A 13,284-nucleotide genomic window follows, 5' to 3' on the forward strand; every position below is an offset into this window, starting at 1 on the left:
AAAACAGATAAACCTCTGCTTTGAGCCCATCTTTCCTCCTTTTTTCATCCTTAAAGTTTTAAAGAACTAACACCAGCAACACCGCGCGCCCCTCTCCTCCCCCAACCCAGCTTAATTTTTTTTTTTTAAATTACAAATAAATAACAACTATATATTTTTTTAAAAATCTATTTCATGATTACTTTTTTCTGTGTGGTTTCTTCGGTTTAAAAAAAAGAAGAAAAAGAAGTAGCAATTTTTTTGAATTTCCTGTTCAAATACACGAGAAAGCGGCAGGTGAGGCACCAGCAGCTCATACCTAACCTGTGCCGCACACACTGCCTGGAGCTGTAATTGACATATGCGCTGTCTTTTTTATCATCATCAAAGGTGCTTTATTTTTTTAATTACCTCATTTTCTTATTATAACCAACAGTCTGATTACACTGGTTCTAGTTCGTGACTTATTTAGCCTTTTTGATTTGCTGAAAATACGCTTTAGAAATAAGGTGAGGCAGCAGTACACATGCCTCAAGACAGAGGGTGCTGGTGAGCCCAGAGACTGTGACACCGCAGCTAAAGAATTATAGAGCTAGGGATAGCAAGTCAAGAGCATACTGTTTTAGCATTAATTTCTTAATGGAGGATGACTTTTTTCTATGCTACAGTTTGTAAATGGAAGGAAAATGTTGAAATTAAAATTTAAACAGCACACAAACTGTTGTCAATCAAACGGTGAACAAGCTACTCTGTAGGGTTCAGATGTTTGTAAATCTGACGATGAACCCTCTAGCACATCACAGTAATCTTTAAAGAATACATATGTAATGCAGATATAATGAATATAGAATTTCTTGTTTGGTAAAGAATGTCTTTGGTTGTAAATGGTCACTGAGGTGAATTTGAATTGTATTAATTTTAGTTGTTAAAAAGGAGTTTGGAAATGCGCGTTTGAGCCAACACTTACAAAAATAGTCTATGTAAAGGCATGTATGGTATATGTGGGTTTCTTTTTTCTATTATTTTAATTCATCAGCAACACAAGGACCAGTCCTCTTATCACTAGCTTAGCTCTGCACGTGCACTGTAGTTGCTGACTAAAGTTGGATAAAATTCCCACAATGCATTCTTCTGGGCTAACATTGAAACATTCCTAAAAGTAAGTGACAAAATCCAATCTCGAGTTTTATTATTGTTCAGAATGGACAAAATTCTATTTTACTTAAATAAATATTTAAATAAAATTAAATTTTACTATTTTTATGATAATTTTTAGACATTTTTGCATTTAAATAAAAATAATGAATGCAGGTATGGAAATTCTCTGACAGAAAATGGACTAAATAAAAAGTGTTACTGACTTTTTTTTATCAGTTGTTGTAATTTCATGCCTGATTGGTGCAGACTTTATCTAAATCCCCCATATTTTTTTTTCATATTTTTTCAACAGAATACAACGAATCATTTGTATTTTGTATATCTGAGGATGATTTACATGATAAATGTTGAGGTTCCATAAAAAAGCTAATTCAATGTGTCTCTTTGAATGATGTTCAGCGATGAGATACCTTGTTTGGACAATGAATAAAGATTAAGAGCTTGCCGGATTCATATTTCTGCAGGGACCTTTGAGGAAAGCTGGAGGCTTTACAACCAAAAAAGTGTCACACTGAGTTAAAATCACAAACAGGGACAATTTATATTGATCTGGATACAAAAAAATGTGTAAATGAAAAAAAAAAAATATTCGGTTTTAATAATTTTGCTGAGCATTTTTTGTTAGTGTGACTTCAGAAAGCGGTTGTGGTGTCCGGCACAGATGGCCTCTCCCACTTCCACGTCTACTGAGCCCACTCAATAGCCAATGCTGCGAATCCACTCTCGATCCACACGTTTGTGTGGCAGAATTCATTAGCAGGATCAATGCTGCCATACGGCTGCTTTGCCGTTTGAGGTTTCTCCACTTGCGCTCGGACTTCCGGCGTCACTTCCTTCTCGAGGAGAGTGCGAAAAAAAAACCCCAACTGGAGAGGCAAAGAGAGAGGATGCCCTGTGAACGAGCCACTGATTCATAAAATGAAACCACCCTAAGCCCAAACCCACGCTGTGTGTGAACGCTCTCCCTCCTAAACAAATCCCACACTGAAGACACGGGCGATCACGGGGGATTTTTGTCCGCCGGGGGAAACGCTGTCGCAGTAAATGGATTGAGGCAACCAATTCACAGCTGAGTAACCTTTGCCGGCGAGCTGTAACCTCGTCGCCGACCGCTTTTCAACCTCTTGTGTTTGGCCTTTTTAAGCAAATCACATTACAGTCTATTGAACCTTTTTTTTTTTAGCAATATCCAATTCAGGATTGCAGTGAAAGAGAAGCAGGCACTTGTGCTGGAGCACAGGAAGGCATGAGAGTATGGGGTGAGATTAATGTCAAAATACACACTTTGAACAAAAAGGCATTTTTTGGACATGACTTTTTAATATGAAATTTAGTCTGTTAAGTTACTTTCAAAAATAAGTCACAGAGTTACAGACGTGTACTGTACATGACGAAACATTGATTAAGTGCGTACTGGCTACAGCAAACGAGTTGTGGTTCACCTTTCGACACATCCTTTCAAGGGTTGCCACACAGGTGGTTTGACAGAGATTTTTAAACCTGATGCCCTTCCTTACGCAACCCTAAATTTAATCCGGGTTGGGGACCAACACTCAAACTTGAGGCCCCTTGTGGCTACATAGTTAGACGGTAGCGTTAAGGGTGTTGCCCATGAACTCATTGCTACCATTGGGAATCCAACCCTGATTTTCTATGAGCCACAATCCCAAAAGTTTGCTTTAAAAAACAAGAAAAAACGAGTAAAAATATTAGAGCCAAAAATTGCTAAAAAATATCAACGAATTAATCGCAAACCTGGAAAAAATTTATTCTTAGAATTTTATAAAAAATTTACAGTATTTGTCGACCACTAATTATTTGTGAATAATCACAATATGAAATCTCACAGAAAACTCTACATTTAGAACATATATTTTAAAGTAGTGCCGTCAATGGATTAAATTAAATCTGATTAATTGCACTTTTGTATTATGATCACTCACGATTAATCACATTATTTTACCAGGTAAAATGTGTTTGTACAAAATAGCACTTAACCATGGTTCAAATAGTTCGCTTTATGTTCAAAAGTGATCTAAACCATCCAGTTTTTTGGCTCATCTTGGGAGCATTGACTGTAATGCACAGAAGACACAGATGATGTTGAGAGATCAGGTTTAGTTATTTTAAAAAGCTCTACAAAATCATCGGTTATCATGTCTCTATGTCTCCATAAAGCTACTTTATTAGTTATATTTTGATCAAATTGAGAATTTTCCCAGCAATTATTAGGTTAAAAATAGAATAATTTAATTAATCAAAGGTCGCAATTAATTAGCTGCGCAAGAAAGAAAGTTTTCTATTTTGATCCTAGAAACATAGCTTTTATTGACCAGCAATGCAGTAGGCTGTAAGCTACTTTAGCCCAGTGTTCACTAACCTGTTTTATTTCCATCATTCTCCTAATATCAACCATTGAGACAAACATGGACTTTTTTTTTTTTTTTTTTTTGTACCTAGTAAGTGTACTGCTACTCCTTTGTGGTCTATCTTCCACCACTTCTGTGTCCACCATGTAGGCGGGATAATGTCCGACGAAGTGTCCATTATCGGGAATTAATGCACGGTGTGAACTTTCTGATGCAAAAGGCCATCGCTTCTGACGTGTAAGTGATTTGCATTAGTAAATATTAATGTGTTAATTTTTTTATTAAACCAGCCCTAAATATATATATATATATAAAACACATTAATATTTATTAATGCAAATCACTTACACTTATATATAAATATATATATACTGTGGCATTAATTAAGTTAAATTTTATTTTGCTTCAAAAAAATTTGATTCGGTATGAAAAAACACTTTGTTAAATCAATGTTTTGTGATTTGATATATACGCCTGTAACATATTTTTGACAGTAATATAACAGCGATTTCATATTTAAGACAAAGAAAAGTTGTATTTGAAACAGAGATGGCCACAGGTGTATACTGTATATGATGAGACACTTATTCAACCAAGTGTGCATAAATGTGTACTGACTACCACTAGAGTGTGTCAAAGTCGAGGCCCAGGGGCCGGATCTGGCCCTCCGGCTAATTCTATCCGGCCCTCCAGATCATTTTATTTTACGTTATTAATAGCCCGATTTCCTCTCGCGCTTATTTCTAACTTGTATAAATTTGACAAAATACATTTTTATGGACAGTAAAATATTGAAAGTTAATTAAGGTTTAAGTTGATTTAATCTGGAATAATATTCCTGCATTTTTTTATTCATAATTATGTTAAGAAGTTACTTTTTAAACGTTTTAAAAATAAGCATTCTGCTAGATTTTTGGACTAGTTTGGCATTCAATAAGATTTTTTAGGCTATTTTTGAGTTTAGCTAATAATTCAGCTACAGACTATTTTGAATCTTAGCTATTTTTCAGCTACATGCTAGCTGTTTTGACCAACTAAGGTTCCTTTTTCTTTGTTTTTTTTTGGCTATTTTGGCATTTGGCTAATATTTTAGCTGGGTATCTACTTCAGTGTTTTCAGATTTAGTGCTTTTAGCCATCAGTTTACGCGTTTTCAGCTATCAATTTCAGCATCTTTAACTATCAGCAATAGCATCTTCAGTGGCCAAATTCAGCTTACAGCATTTACATTAGCAGGTAATGCTATATATCTACTTTATGTTAAAAAGTTACAGTTTTAAATTTTTAAAATGAAGTTTTTGTTTTCAATAAATGTTTATTCTGTTCGGCCTGTTACCTAAGGTGTGTTTTGGATTTTGGCCCCTTGTGCGATTGGGTTTGACACCCCTGCACTAGAGGAACGTTAGGAATAGAAGACTCCTTAGTAATAGACATTTTTAATATAAAACTAAATGTTTTAGTCATATATATTTTAAAAATTTGTCCAGAAAGTATTTATTTGTGCACAACTTTTCATATGCATATGTTGCATTTTGACATTAACCTACCCCCATACAACGGCGTTTATGCCCCCTCCAAGTGCACGACTAGTAACTGAACTTTCAGACCGATTGGCATTTTCTGAAAAAGTTCGAGGGATTTTTTCCACGGGATAAAATCCTGCAAATCTCCAGACAAACTCAAGTCGGACGTGATATTTATTAAGTCATTTGTTTTGCTTCCCCGCTCCTGCGACAAAGATTTCATTTGCAGTCTGGCAGGAGTCAAAGATGTTTTCTACTCCTCACTTCTGCCGCTTTCGTGAGCTTAAATTGGCACCGGATGAGCACAGTTGGTCAGTGCTATTTCGAGTCTGCCTGCCTGTTTATCTGCGAGTCTACAACAACTTAGTCCCCAGAAAGGAGGAGAGACTGCAGCTCTATTTCTTATTACATATTCTCCCTGAAGAAGCCCTCACTGTGTTCGCTGAAAACTTCGCCTCCTGATACAGTCTGGCTCTGTTGCTCATCCAAACATGAGCGGAATACCGAAAAAGGGAGGAGATGCACGCATGTTTGAGCAGATTTTCCCTTCATGTATTAGAACTGCAAACAACTTCTATCAGAGTTAAAAATCACAGGATTTTTTCCCCCCATTTTCTTCTCAAAAGTCCATCGGGAGAAGCCTCGGATAGAGTCTCCTGGATAATCCGAGTGCGTTGGGCTAAATTAATCAAACACATTGCATCCAAATGGAATATTTCCCAAATTATCTGAAACCTAATCAGTCCTAGATTAAATAAATTTCTCTCTGTGCATGCGTTTGATTCCCGCTGAAAAAGGTTTCAGCATACATTATTGTGGAGAGGAGAAGTCCTGATGGAGTTCAGGTGCAACAGTGCCACTCTCTGACCGTATCGGAGAACTGCAACAGTCAAGTTGAGGAACGTCTTGGCTAAATAGTCATGAAAAGTTGAGAAAAAGTGGAAAAGTTTTGCCTAAATGTAAAAAAAGAAATGGAAGAAAAAAAAGAAGTTTTTTGGAAAATAAAAAGTAAAGGAAATCTGAAGCTGGACTCGCCTTTAAAGCTGCTGTGATTTATCAGGTCAAATAGAGTTTAAAAAGTTACGATGATGCAAGTGTAGTAGATTTATTAAACATCAGCTTTCTCGCTGCCTTGAACTCATGTAAATAAAAGATGCCTGAAAAGATACAAAAAGGAAATAACCTGTTTTAAAAAAAAAAAAAAAAAGCTTCAAATGGTTTTAGAGCAACAAATCAGAAAATATGTCTTAGAAAGATTGAGGAAAAAGCAACATTAAATCTGAAACCCTCACATTTAATCTCACATATCTAAAAATTATGCCTTGTTTTTGGGATTGTGACACTCTCCCATATAGAAGCACCATAGAATTAGGATGTCGTCTGGAAGCACAATGTGATACCTTCTTTTTATTATTATTTTTTTTATTTATTTTTGATTTCATATCAATTAATTTTTTTACAAAAAATGAAAGTAAAAACAGACGTACTTTCTATCCTAATTTTTTTTGTTTTATTTCATTTTTTTACTATACAATTATAAATAAAAAAAGCAAAGTAGTACCTTCTTATGTATTTATTTATTTAAATTAATTTCATTTTTTTTACTTAATAATAAAAAATGTCAAAAAGCAAAGTGGAACCTTCTTTTTTATACCTTTTATTTATTTAATTTCGTTTTATTTTACAATATTAATGAAAAAACATTGATACCTTCTATTACATTTTGTTATTTTTCTTTTCTTTTTTATTGCGTAATTTTAAAAAAGGAAAGTGGAGCCTTCCTTTTTCATTGTTTTCATTATTATATGTTAATAAAAAAACAAAATGGGATCTTCATGTTTTTAAATTTTATTTTATTTTTGTTAGATCATAATAATTGAAACAAAGTGGTACAGTCTTAATTAATACATTTTTTATTTCATTTTTTTTATATAATAATTATTAAGACAAAGTGGTGGTGTCTTTTTAAATGTATTTTTTAAATTGTTTTATTATATAATATTAATAACAAAAACACATAGTGGTAGCTTATTTATTTTTTATTAAATAAAAAAAACTGGGATCTTCTTTTTTACATGACCCTCGAGGCCTGGATTTGGACACCTCTAATCAAAGGATTTGAGGAAGCACTCTTAGCCTCATAAGGTACTTACATTATTCACGTAAAACAGGAGTGTCCAAATCCAGTCCTCGTGGGCTGGCCTCCTGCTGGTTTTCCCGAAATCCTGCCTTATCTGCTGCTGGTTATCCGGATCAGTTGTGTTCAGCCAATAAGGAGCTTCTATGGCAGGTTGGTTGGAAAACATGTAGGACACCGGCTCTCGAGGACTGACTTTAGACACCCCTGATCTAAAACCTCAAGTTCTTGCAATGACTGTCATGTCTGAGTGATTGGTACTGGACCATCAACGTTGGGATTGAGGTGAATCTTGAACTGGTTGCTCCTCTTCACAAGCCAAACACTTCCAGTATAGGTGGACTTGGCTATTTGTTCGACAAATGCACTTTTGAAAGAATCAAAGCACATGACAGATATTCCCTTAGGAAAAATCTGTTCCCCACTACTCCAACCTGATTCCAGAACCATGTCTGTGGTAGATTGGACACTGACTCCTTGTGTAATCGTCTTGTTAATCCTTGTGCTATCTTATGGGGTCCAGATGACCCAAGCCTTACATTGGCGTGTTATCTATCCCATGATAAATGTGAATAAAAGTGGATAGGATTTCATGTCTGGCACAGACACCAGAGAAAATCAAATATCTTAAAAAAAAAAAGTTCAGCATGCTGTCTTGTGGGGTCCAGATGACCCCATTCCCAACATACCTAGGACAGCACAAGGGTTTAAATATGAATGATTTCAAAGAATCAGCAGACTCTTGAGTTACGACAATGATAACCAATTATTTAACTCCATCCATGTGGTGATCTGAAAGACAACCATATTGGATTAAAATATTCTTGGTTTTCTAAATATGGTGTCATACACATTTGCTTTTAAAACTATTAGATTTAAGCCCAAGAGAAAAAAAATAGTAATTGATTAGTATTACCAGATTGGAGCAATAGAAGGTATCTGAGATTATATCCTTCCAGTGCCATTTGTATTCCATTTTGTCTAATGTCATGAAGTGTCAAATTAAAAGCCTGTGCTTTTCTAACAAAATTATCTCTTTTATTGGTGTAAAAGTCAATGAAAGATTATATTTGTCCACACAATGCCTTGTGGTAAACATCACACCTGTACAAGTCTCACTAACCAGCTTGACGAGCAAGAACCCTTCTTTGATTATGGCCCTAAAAGTATCACCAAGGCTTTAGAATTAATATACAAAGCATAAAAAGGTTAAATAATACAGACATTGTTTTTAAATATACTTATTTAAAGAGCTTTAAACTTAAAGTGACAGTATTGAGACATAAATAACTGGATTTGTTCCAGGATTCACTTAAGCTTTGGTGTTGTAAGACACTGCCGATGCTGATAGTCCTAAGGAAACTACTGTTGTAAACACTTGTTTGCCATGTTTTTTCCTTCGAACTTGACACTTACAAGTGGTTTAGTAAATCTTAATCGTGTCTCGACCGATCCATCCCACCAATTTGGCTGGTAAACTCCTCAAAGCTGTCTCCTTGGAGCTCCTCTTCCAAGGGTTGTAGTCGGATAAAAGAAAAATCCCAAGGAACGCCGTGTCAGAGTTCATCGGTTTTGTCCTTTCTTTCACTATATTGAAAAAGAAGTACACACACACACATGCATAGAAACACATCTACACACTGCTGTCTGTCACTGCTCACCGCCGTGGTTGCCGTAGACATGCTCTGACATCACAATTAAACCGAGAGCGCCCCGGCACTGCACGGTCATCCATCACAAGCGCCCACAAGCGCTCAACACACCCAAACAGAGAAAGCAGTCTTCCCGCATGCTAAGAGAGGCTTATATGCATCTTAAGGTTTTGAAGGAATGAAACAGCTAGCATGTAAAAACAAATGTTCCAGCTTTGAGACATGATGAGAAAAGTATCTTTCAAGAGTGTACTTTAAAAAGGACCTTGTGTCTACATTGTCTACGACCCTTGTTTGACACCCTATGACTTTAGAGTGCCTTCATACTTGTCCAATCCATTCAAACCAAATGGTCTGCATGAAAATATGGATCTTGGCTTAATTGCAAATGAATCTTGGTGCGGTTTGGCAGACCAAAAAGTAAAAGTGAATCAAAGAAAGCAAGACATCTAAAAAATATTAGGTATACAATCCTTATAGGAGAAAATCAGATAATACAGTGCTTATTAAATTGATTTGTTTTGAAAAACTAACAAACGCATGTCTACGGTCCAATTTTACCCTGTTTAGTCACAACTGCCCTGATGGGTGAATATAGACTGTTGGCCGCCACTCTGGTGCAAGGAGGTGTCCTGCACAAAATATCACAAAATATCAAGGTCGTTAATATTTTGACCGTCTACAATATCAAGTTCGTAGACCGTTGCTATTTTGACCGAATATCAATATCATATTCGCAGACCTTAGATATTTTGACCTTCTAACAATATCAAGGACGTAGACGATTGATATTTTGACCCTTTACAATATCAAGGTCGTAGACCGTTGATATTTTTACCATCTACAATATTGAAGTTGTAGACCTCTGACATTTTGTCAGTCTACGATATCAAGGTCGTAGACCATTGCTATTTTTACCTTCTAACAATCCAGGTTGTAGACCGTTGATAGTCTGATGTCTACAATATCAAGGTCGTAGACCGTTGATATTTTGACCACCTACAATATAAAGGTCGCAGACCGTTGGTATTTTGACCTTTAACAATATTGAGGTCGTAGACCGTTGATAGTCTGATGTCTACAATATCAAGGTCGCAGACCGTTGATATTTTGACCTTTAACAATATTGAGGTCGTAGACCGTTGATATTTTGACCGTCTACAATTTCAAGGTCATAGACCTTTGATATTTTGACCTTTCAAAAATATCAAAGTCATAGACAATTGATATTTTGACCTTTCAAAAATATCAAAGTCATAGACAATTGATATTTTGACGTTCTACGATATCGAGGTCGTAGACTTTTGATATTTTGACTGTCTACAATGTCAAGGTCGTAGACCTTTGATATTTTGATCTTCTAACTATATCAAGGTCATAGACCGTTGATATTTTGACCTTTCACAATATTAAGATCGTAGACCTTTTACTTTTGATAGTCTATGATATCAAGGTCGTAGACCATTGATATTTTGACCTTCTAACAATATTAAGGTCGTAGACCTTTTACTTTTGATAGTCTATGATATCAAGGTCATAGACCATTGATATTTTCACCGTCTACAAAAAGAGGTCTTAGACCGTTGATATTTTGTTGAGATAATTTCCATAGACATTTTTAACGGGTATGTTGCAGGTGACAGGTCGTGGCAAACTCTCATGTGACACACAGCATTAAGTAGGGGTGTAGCAGGTGAGACACAGGTGTAGGCTTGCCACATGACTTTTAGAAATGAAGAAATTAGACAATCAGAGCAGTGTTCATGTGGGCATCATATAAGTATCCCACGGATCCCTACGTATTACACCGTACGATACTAGCAGTACAATAGTATCGCCCGTACATTATAAGTGCATGCAACAGTTTATGATATACTTACCACACCCACAACAATGGTCTGTTCCAATTCCTTGATCCCCCTAAGGTAGTCCTACAAGACAGTTCAACCCCTATACGTGTGACTAAGGTATGAACTAGCAACACTCAACTAAAATCCAGTGTGGCATTGTGTTTTTACATTGTGGTTTTAGTTCTGCATTTCATAATTTGCATTCCTTCAGTTGAAGGTATCCATGGCTCTGCAAAACCACCCCCAAGACTCCTACTCAAAAATTAAGTATTTGTACAAAAAAAAACAACAAGTCTGTAACAGGAATAACTGCAAGGAAATTAAAATGCATTAGCCTCCATTTTCGTGCTGACTTAAGAAAACTTAGAGACTTTTATGTTTGATTCTTTTATTATCAATACCGATTGATTCTAACAAGTTCCAAAGACAAGTAAATGATAATTTATCTACTTTGTTTAATTCTTAACAACATTTATATATCAAATTTATTATTACAAATGAATACTCTGCTAGGAGTCTGCACATCAAGAATGTATCATTACTTTTTACTACCGTAAAGTGCAGCAGATTACGGTGCTAGTTTGAGCTAGAAATGCACAGGAACAGGTATTCAAAGACTTAGACTTTTGGGCTCAAAGGGTTTTTTGATAAACATTCTGAAGTGACAATAAGTATCTCTTGTGTTTTATATCAACGCAAACAATGACTGTCAAAGGCATTTCAACAGAAAAGAGATTACGTTTTTGTTTCTTTTAATGAGAAAGGGTCTCTCCGTGCTGCCGACCAAGGGACTGTCTACAAAGTCAACGAAGACTTGTCTGGAAAAAAGTGAAAAAAAAACTGTGTTAGAAAGTATCGGATTGAGACCTGATACTATCTACTGAGTGTCCACTTGAGCCAATGTTGGCAAACACATGTGGGGCCACCACAGAAATGAACCCAAGGTGGGGCCCACATTTTCTACCCACTTTAAAACCATATTTTTGGCAAAAATAAAACCTGCAGAAAAAATGACGGTTAAATAAGGTAAAAAAAGTAGTAATAAAAAAGAAAGAATAAATAAATAAATAACCCCCGCCCAATAGCTCAGACCCTGATATCATCAGGTTTTTCATGAAATCTCTGCAAAACCAACTTATAGATTTTGACCAAAAAAGATCATTTCTCAGACATTGACCTTTACCTAGACTTGCCGGGACGTCCGCTCATGGATAACTCTCTTCCATCTCTAAAACCCCCAACATAAAAACACGTCTTGCTTAAAATTTTGTCCTGCATCTCTTGTAATTCTAGCTTCCTCGCCTTTAATAAAAAAAGAACCTTTTCTTGCCAAATCCCCTCCGACCCCATAAAACTCTAAGCTCCATGCCGTAGAGGTTAAGATAATACCCCAAATATCAAGTAAAATGTCCTCCCGAGGGTCCTTGGCAGTCAGCAGACGGGCGGCCCTGTGATTCTGATCTCATCAAACGAGCACGTCCGCCTCCATTAGTCCCTGGCATTGTGCTCGAAATTGCTCTAACTTGTCGGGTGATTACCTCAAATGAACAATTAGGCGGCTGGCTGTCACAATAACTTGCTCTGTGTCTGCGAATTGGCTCGCCGGCTTTAACGGCTGCCGCTGCCATCAAGGTGCTCCAAATAAATGATCCATTCTGTAGGGGAAATGTCAGCTCATAGCCCTCATAATGAATAGTTGCGTAACAACTAGTCACACACACTGTAATGGGATGATGATGGAGATAATGCTGTTATCGGGCGATTAATAAGTTCACAGGGAAAGTTTCTGAGTGAACTGTGGAGGGATTAGTTTGATGGATGCATTTGCAGACAGGGAAAAGTCTGAGAGAGATCTTTGACATGCAAACAAATGCTCGGCACGGAACGTCAATTACCTAACATAGTGTTAGCATCAAGAAAGTGACAACCTTTAAACAAAAGCTAGAAACGCAATAAAATATGTCTAACATCATAACTTTTTTCCACGTTGCTGACTAAAGAAAATGAAGGCCGAGCTCATAGTTTGACAATAGAAGTCAAAACATTTCTAGTTTGTAGCTTTAAGTTTGAATTCAAATCAATAAAAATTGGCTAAGAATGCTACAATTTTAACTTTTTTTTAGTTCAAAGTTGACCATTTTTTAGTTCATGTCAAGTATCATGTCATTCACAATTGCAAGCGTAGATCCATTGAAAAGTGGAATGGAACCGGTTGGGGTGGAGAAAGTGATGACGACATTAAAAGGCGTCAATTTAGTGCTCATTTAAGCTAACATTTCCAACGTTTGTAAGCATTTGGTTTCTACGTACTCTTTTAGTCACTAGTGTATATGGAAAATACCTGCAAACAACAGCAAGGCCTAGTCTGTGGTGGAACTGGAAACGTTTCTTGCCATCCTTTGGCAAAGGTGTGATATAGAGTGAGCTAGTGGCAAGCTAGTGATCTACACCACGCATGTGCCACGAAAAAAAAACACTCAGTGGGAGTGAGGCTTAACTGAGTGGAAACGCTTGCCAGAATTAACTGGACCGTACCGTAGTACTCCGTATTGTACCGGACTGTTTAGTGGAGTTAAGAAACAGCAAGAGTAAAGCTTTGGTCACATCCACTTGTATG

The sequence above is a fragment of the Oryzias melastigma genome, linkage group LG2, assembly GCF_002922805.2.
Source record: "Oryzias melastigma strain HK-1 linkage group LG2, ASM292280v2, whole genome shotgun sequence".
Lineage (NCBI taxonomy): Eukaryota > Metazoa > Chordata > Actinopteri > Beloniformes > Adrianichthyidae > Oryzias > Oryzias melastigma.